This window comes from Hibiscus syriacus, unplaced genomic scaffold (assembly GCF_006381635.1).
Source record: "Hibiscus syriacus cultivar Baekdansim isolate YM2019G1 unplaced genomic scaffold, ASM638163v2 tig00116989_pilon, whole genome shotgun sequence".
NCBI lineage: Eukaryota > Viridiplantae > Streptophyta > Magnoliopsida > Malvales > Malvaceae > Hibiscus > Hibiscus syriacus.
Window position 1 is genome coordinate 264,062 of NW_024063508.1, and position 8,538 is coordinate 272,599.

Below are 8,538 nucleotides of genomic sequence, written 5' to 3' on the forward strand. Positions count from 1 at the left end.
GTATATACATTTATTTGTTTTTATATAATATTTCTATGTATATATTTTACTTTATTTTATTATTATATTATTATTATTTTTGTTTTGTTTTTATGTGTTTATATTGTTTTATTGTTTTTACTTATTTTATTAAATATTATATTATATATATATTACCTAACAAATTTTTTTTCCTAAGCTTTTTTTTTTCTTTCCTGGCCCCCTTTTGTCCTCTAAACCAAAATTTTCCCATCACTTATAGTGAAGTGATTGGTAGATTTTTTATCTTTTTATTTTTTTATTTTTTTTATTTTTTGTGCATATACTTTATTTTTATTTTTATAACTATTATTATTATTAACATTTTTTGTATTTGTTTTTATTTTTTTATGTTCATTCTTATTAGTTTTATTTATTTCTTTTGTTTTAGTTTTTTTAAATTGTTAATTTTTTTATTTTTTTTATTTCCTCCTTATTATTATCATAGATTTGTTTATGTTCTTTATCTAACATCTTGTTTTGATTTTTGAAGGATATTTTCGTAAATTTATTAACGGTAAGCAATTTGAATTGGGTAATTTAAATTTTTAACTTTTTCGCAACTAAGACAACCGGCAAATTAATTGGTACCGAAAGGGCGGTTTAAGGGTGTTAATCATTCTTTGACTGTAACCGACTCCCGAACCCGACATAATTTTGGTAAAACATAGATCAGGTAAGACGGTGTCCGATCCACCTAAATGTTTAAGGTGATCGGTGGCGACTTGAATACAATTCATTCAAGTCGAAGCTCGATTCTGGACCCACCTGAAACACGGTTCCGTCACTTACATCATGTGATCAAAGCATTTACTATTTTCTACTTTTTCCCATTGAACATTTTTATTTAATAGTATTTCCAAAGTAAAATCTTTTTTTAAACAATTTTTATTATTGACCTGACCCCATCTTTAAGAAGGATTCTCACTGAACTTGCAAAATCATCTTTTGCAAACCTTGACTTTGCCTAACTAAAAGAATGTGGGTAAAGATTTGATCATTGTGTAATGGATGACAATTTTGGCTCTTTCTCTTTGAATATATGCTTATATTCGCCCCCATAATTGGGACCTTTGTTAGTGATCACGTGCTTGTGCTTATGAATATGTTGTGAGTTCTAGAATAGTTTTGTTCTAGAATAGTTTGTTAGCTTGTAGCAGTTAAGTTGTTGAGCTGTTAGTCGTTTGTTGAGCTGTTAATCATATGCTTTCCTGACTGTATAAATACTGCTCTCTAATTCAAGAGAGATTAGCTTCTTGATAATAAAAAGATTACAAAGTATTTTCAGTTTCTTTCTTGCTTTCTTAGATAGCTCAATTGCTATCTTATCATGGTATCTTTCGCCAATACCTAGGTGTGTTTCTTCCGCTGTTTCTTCTTCTTTTCAGTAGCTGCACGAGATTAAGCTCTCTCGTCTCGTGTGATTCTTGGCATCATGGTTGATTTGACGGTTGATCCCGATGATGTCTCCAAATGCTTCTTCCTTGTGTCCGGGAACTTCTCGAGGTATGTTTGGCGTTCAACACATACCAAAGCATGATACTGTTAAACTCACTGAATCCACATACCTTCTTTGGAAGCATCAAGTGGCTTTGATAATTGATGGCTATGGGTTACTGAGGTTCATCTCTGCTGGTTCTGTTGCACCAGATGAGTTCATCACTAATGCGTCTGGACAACTTGAAGAGAATCCAGTGTTTGCATCTTATCGCCAGCAAGATAAACTGCTTGCTTCATGGATTTTAACTACTGTGAGTACAGAGGTTCTGCCTCACTTGACTGGACTTACAACTGCGATGTCAATCTGGAATACTATATCTCGTCTTTTTGGTGCTTGTTCCAGTGCCAAGATTTCTTCTCTTCGGCATAATCTTCATTCCCAACGAAAGACTGGTTTGACGATTAGGGAGTATCTTGCTAAAGTCAAATCCATATGTGATTTGTTGAATGCTTCAGGTAGTGTGGTTACTGAGCAAGAACAAGTTAATGTTGTGTTGGACTTACAGTGGAGTTTGAGTCTATTATTGCAATTGCGTCACGAGATAATTTTTCTCTTGATGTTCTTACTGAGATGTTGTTAGACTGTGAGGCTCGACAGAAGGTGTTTTTGAGTGAAGACTTTTCTGCAAATCTTGTTCTTCACTCTCGAGAAGGTGGTGCTGCTGAAACTGATTCTTGTGGAACTCAGGATGCTAATACTGGGTCTTCACAGGGTCATCCATCTCGTGGACAATCGAATGGGTATCGTGGTCGAGGTCGAGTGCGTAATAATAATCGTTCTCAATGCCAGTTGTGTGGCCGATTTGGACATGTGGTCCAAAAGTGTTATCATCGTTTCGATAGAGACTACACTGGTGTATCTGGGTCTGAGTCATTGACTGAGAATAGCTCGAAGTCCACTGGTGCTGGGAACTCTGCTAAACATGTCCAAAAAATTAAATTACCAAACAATAAATTTTTTTTATTAAGCGATGTGATTAAAACATTTTACTCTTGTATAAGAAATTTAAATATAATTTAAAAACAATACATTCAAAAAATTATAATAACATATCAAATAATTTTTAATTATATGGTACAAATTTAATATTTGTAATATAGTATTAACAAAATAATATTTAATTTATTTACCTATTTTTCTTTTAATTTAACGGATCTAATAAACATATTTTAACAATAAAATGAAATTTTATTTATAATTAAATGATTAAATGAAATATTTTTTATTAATTTAATATGTCACGTCACGTCACATCTTCAATAGAAGTTAATGGGCTTGTCCTCATTTTATAAAAGAAAAATTTAAGATTTAATGTTTATTACGTAACTTTTAAAAGTATAATGTTAAAAAAATATAATTTTAATATAGTTTAATAATTGTAAATGTCACCCTATAAAATTAGTGGTGAATAAGGTTCCGTTTGACAATATTTTTAAAAACATGTTTAGCTAAAAAAACAGTTTTAATCGTAAAATCAATGTTAAACTGATAAAAAATGAATAAAGTTACAATAAAAACAGTAGTTTAAACCCAACCGTAAAGCGAAACAAATAATAATTTTACCATTATTAATACATAGACTCTATTCAATTATATATTATATTTTATTTAATAATTTAGTATTAACATATTTAAAATAATTTATTACTTTTAAACCCCACATTTTATAAGATGTTTGAACAGAGAGAAACTTCCATTTTTCATGTCTTTTCTTCTTGTAACCGTCATATTCGTACCGTTCATCTTTTTATTCTATTAACCCTTTACAAAAAACCCTCTAAAAAAAATTTAACCCTTTAAACCCCATCTCCAAACCTCCTCCTAGTATTAACTTCCCAGGTAAATTAACCCAGAATTTGTCATCCACTTTTTTCAGTTTTCACCCTACAGAATTCTGCAGGATTCTGATTTTTCTAATGTTTTTATTAGTTTATACTGATGGGATTTTGAAGAGCTGTGATTTGTTCATTGGCCATTGGGTGCCGGACCTCCATGGTTCTCGATATACAAACTCGAGTTGCACCACAATTCCTCATTTGAAGAACTGTTTCCGCCATGGAAGGAGTGACACGGGTTTTCTGAATCGGAGATGGAGACCTGAAAAATGTGTACTTCCGAGGTTTGATCCCAAAACATTCCTGAAATTTGTTAAAAGGCATGAAACTCGGATTCATTGGCGACTCTGTTGCTAGGAACCACATGGAATCTCTTCTTTGCCTCCTCTCAAAGGTTAGTTCATTTATTCTTTCAAAATCATAATTTTAATTCATTACCGTGCTGATAATTTCACTGGAACATGAATTGCTTGCCCTGATTGAGGTTTGATTCCTTGAATGTATGAAAACATTGTACCAAATTCAAGTATACCTTCTATTGTTTTGATATCTCTGTCCAATGGGTTTAATATCAAAATCTGAAGCCCACCTAGTTTCTGAAAATATTCCTATGTGAAATCGGACACTCAACTTTTTTAAACATAGCAGGAACCGAGGGACCTCATTCGTTAAGGAAGTGTTGTTACCTCTTGAGATTCCAGGTTGGAACACAGAGTTTGCAAGATTCATTATTAAATAGTTAAGAGTTTCTAAATAAATATTACCTTATATTCACTTTAAACTAATTAAAAAAACTTTTTAATGTAGCAGTAACTGTCTTGAAAGTGTAGTGAAACCAGGTTTGATGAACCCAGTTTTTAAATAAATTAGGAATTAAAGAATTCCCAGAAATGTTCAGTGCATTTGAAGTAAGAATAATGGAAAATGGTGTGGCTTTCTGAAAGGCGAAGTAACTGATTCAGCAATTTTATAAATTAATAGTTTCGTACCCATGTAAAAAGTATTTTTTTTTCACATACAGCTGATCAATTGCTTGATTAATTTATATATTTTAGACAGAAACGTTGATTTGGACGCGTTTAGATTGTTTGTATGTCAAAGTTTTTTTGGGTATTCATTTATTTAATAACATTAATCCTTATTATTGTTTGATTACTTATTGCTTTCATTCTTCTTCCCTGGATTTGTAAAGAACAGACATTTTAACAGATTTCAAGAGTTCCTGTTCTAAAATTTCTGAGATTAATTTAGCTTTTGGAGTTTATGACCATTTTCGGTATTCGAGATTATCGGGATTTTATCTTGTTCATTGGAAGTAAGAGTTCGGTACCAAAATGTACAAGTTTTTTTGAACTCTGCAAATCTTTTGCAGGTCTAAACTCCCAAAGATGAGTTCAAAGATCCACAAGACAGGAAACGAATATGGTATTTTCCTAATCATGATTTCACTCTCATCATCCTCTGGCATTTTCGATTTATACCTCGACAAAATTGATGAAGCATGGAGCAACGATCTCCCTGTTCTCGACCATGTCATAATCTCAGATGCACATTGGTTTTTTCGACCAATTTACTTACACGATAGTACCGGTGTCATCGGATGTGTATACTGCAATACCCCGAATGTAACGGATTATGGCATTGGATTTTCCCTGAGGTTGGCGCTTCGATCGGCATTGAAGCACGTCAACAATTGCAAGATGTGCAAAACAAGGGTCACCCTAGTCCGGACATTTTCGCCGGCACATTTTGTGGATGGGGCATGGAACACAGGGGGAAGATATAACAGGACAGTCCCATTGAGTGAATCGGAGATAAACTCGAGCAGCCCTGAATGAGAACTGAGGAGCCTGCAAATGGAAGATATCGAAAAGGCGAGGATAGAAGGCGGTAAGCTCGGGAAAAGGCTCGGAGTTTTGGATGTGACGAGGGCAATGATGATGAGACCGGATGGTCACCCTGGTGAGTTATGGGGAAATAAATGGATGAAGGGTTATAATGAATGTTCATTGGTGCATGCCAGGTCCCATTGATGCGTGGAATGATTTTTTTCATGGCAATTCTGATAAGAGAAGCTTCATTTGTTTCTTAGTGAAAGGGCTTTTAGATAGTTAGGGATCATCTACATGATATATTTTACATCTTAATAATTTTCATCTCCATTTTTTTCTTATTGTCAATACAATCAATTAATTATATATTTTTCATTGTAATTTAATAGAGAATACCGTTTGTTCCACATGGGGTATATAAAAAATACTGATGATCATACTGAGCTTTGAATTTGTTTGTTTTTTTTAACTACTCATGCGTCCTATAAACACCACTTTTAGAACCAGGATCCCTTATAGAGAAATATTCACCCTTTTGTTACTGGAATTAAGGGTGACATTGTTCGATCGAATCAGTTAAGTTAAAAAATTTTGAGTTATTCAAGTCGATGAATCTTATTTTATAACTCAATTTTTTTTGAAAAATTTTTCAAGACGAATTGAGTGGTTTGAATTTTTGTTTAAATTTAATTATAAATATTTATAATATCACGAAACTATTTAATTCTGATTTAAACGGTTTTCGAGAACCATATATAATACATATATATTTCTTCATATTAATTATCATGTGGTATACATATATCATATGGAGTCGGTGAACTTATTCAAACTTAAAAATCAATCCACTTATTACTACTAAAAAATGAGTTATATTTTATAACTTGACTCAATTTTTTTTTTAAAAAATTCAAGTAAATTTTATAAAATTACAACTCGAAATCAATTAGAATAGATTTTTTTAAGTAAAAAATATCAATTTTTCGAATCAAACCTTGCTCACCCCTTAATAGAACCACAACTGGTGTTCAAAGAATTTGTGTTTTTAGTAAGATGTTTTTGAAGGTTCTTTGTATTAAAAGAACTCAATTCTCATGCTCAACTTCAACTTATATTCTAATTTCAGATAAACTGTAAATTACTTTTAACTTTTTTTAAATAGTTGAAATGATTATAAATTAGCATATGTTAAAATTTTTTCTTAGCTATTAATAATTCACGCATCCTACAAACGTAACTACTCAAACCCAAGACCTCTATGAAGAAAACTACTCTTCTAAAATTATGAATCAATCGACACAACTAAAAGGAAGAGAATGTTATTCTAGACACTCATTTTCGTTCGCAGTTTTTTTAAATATATAATAATATAATATAGTTTTTTAAAACATTTTCGAAAAACGTATAACATATAGTTTTTAGAAAACGGTTATTGAAAACATATATAATATATACTTTTAAAAAAAATCAATTTTTTGAATATATATATTATATAGTTTTGAAAACATTTTTTTGAAAATATATATATTATATAAGTTTTGAAAACATTTTTCGAAAATATATATAATATATAGTTTTGAAACATTTTTGAAAATATATATTACATAGTTTGTATAGTTTTGAAAACAATTTTTTGAAAATATATAATATTATATGGTTTCGAAAATAATTTTTGAAAATATATATATTATATAGTTTTAAAATGATTTTTTTGAAAACATATTATATTTAGTTTTTATTATATATTATATTATTTTTTATTACTTATTTATTTAATTTTATTTTTTAAACATGTCCAAGGAGTCCAAAGTTCGGGTCCAAAAAGGAAGCCCAATAACCTGACCCAGTAGATTAGGGTTCCACTGCTTCAGCCAAGGCGCCACACAACCAGGGCAGTTGGTTCTGGCCTTTTGATCCAACAACCAAAAGAGATCCGAAAGTCACCGGTCAAGCAATTAGCAACCGGCGAAACGACTGAAGAAGGAAATGGTACGTGCTAAACCGAAAACAAATCACGACAAAATCGGGAACGACTATTTCCCGTATGTGAAGCAATAACCCACAACAACCCCGAGTAAATCAGGAAACGGGGCAATCGATCCCCGAAACAAACGAGAACGACCTCAAAAAGTCTCTCCAGACATGGCTATAAAAGCCCCTACAAAGCACGAAGAAATGAGGGCAAAAAAACAATCGAAGAACCATAACCCACAACATAAAACATAGAATAATCAAACAACCACAAACGCAAAAATATTCGAGGTAACCAATCCCAAAGAGAAAAAAATTCATAAATTGGAAGGAAAAAAACAAGGCCAAGGATTGTATTTCGTCGAGCGACACCGGGAGTGCGTTGGGGGATCTCGCCGTGAAAGGAAAGTCGTCGGGAATTCGAGGAGACATTGAATCTAAGGTAAAAAGTGAATATTTGGATTTAGATCTCCGCTGATGAGGAGCCTTTTGGGAAAATCGGTTCTCGGTTTTAAGGTTATAGGGATGAGAGCAATTTTTTGGGGGTGTTTTTAATTTTTTTCGGCCACCAGAGACGGTGGCTGGAGCAGTGGTCGGCGTAGTGAGGCTTCGTCGGAGTGGTGGCCGACCATTGAGGCCAGTTGAGGAGAAATGAGAGTGTTGGGAGGTTTGTAAGATTTTTTTTCGGTTTTGTTTTAAAATGATTTTTTTAGGGTTTTTGGGTAATTATAATCGAGGGACTAAAATGCAAATACAAGATTTTTAAATTATTTTTGTAGTCCCTATAAGTTTGAAGTGTAATTCATTTTGGTCACCTGTTGTAAATTTACCCTTAAATTTTGAATTTATTCAATTTAATCCTTGTTTACATTTCTTATATTTTGCAAATTGACCTCATAACCTTTTGTTTTGATTTCCTTTGATTATCTCCCATATCTTGTTTATGTGTTCTGCTTTCCTTTGATTTTTGTTTAGATTTATATGTATACATAAAAGGTGTGTGCTTTGATTTGTCTTAACTGTTCTTTCACTGTTTGATGCAAGATCTAGATCTGGATCTGGGTTTTCTTCGTTATACATATTCTATTTCTTATTTGAGACTTTGATCATCTCATACACGCCAGCATCAACGCTGGGAAGAAAGAAAATTTTCATCTTTTTAGGAGGCAAGAAAAGAAGCGAAAGAGTCTGATTTAATACTGGACAGGCCCATATCCTGCGTTTTTCCGATTTGATTTCTCCTCTCTAAACTCAAATATTCTCAGCTTTAAAACTGTTGAAAATTCCTTTAACTCCTCTTCGGTTCACGCAAAATAAATTTAATAATTCTTTTGCTCTCTTTCTTTTCTTTTAGCTCTGCAAATCCCCAGATCTACTCTCT

General features: G+C 32.2%; 1 pseudogene; it reads left to right on the top strand.

Annotated features, from left to right (window-relative positions):
• The first annotated feature begins 1,481 nt into the window (after positions 1 to 1,481).
• Positions 1,482 to 5,550, top strand: LOC120193203 (annotated as a pseudogene).
• The last annotated feature ends 2,988 nt before the right edge of the window (positions 5,551 to 8,538 follow it).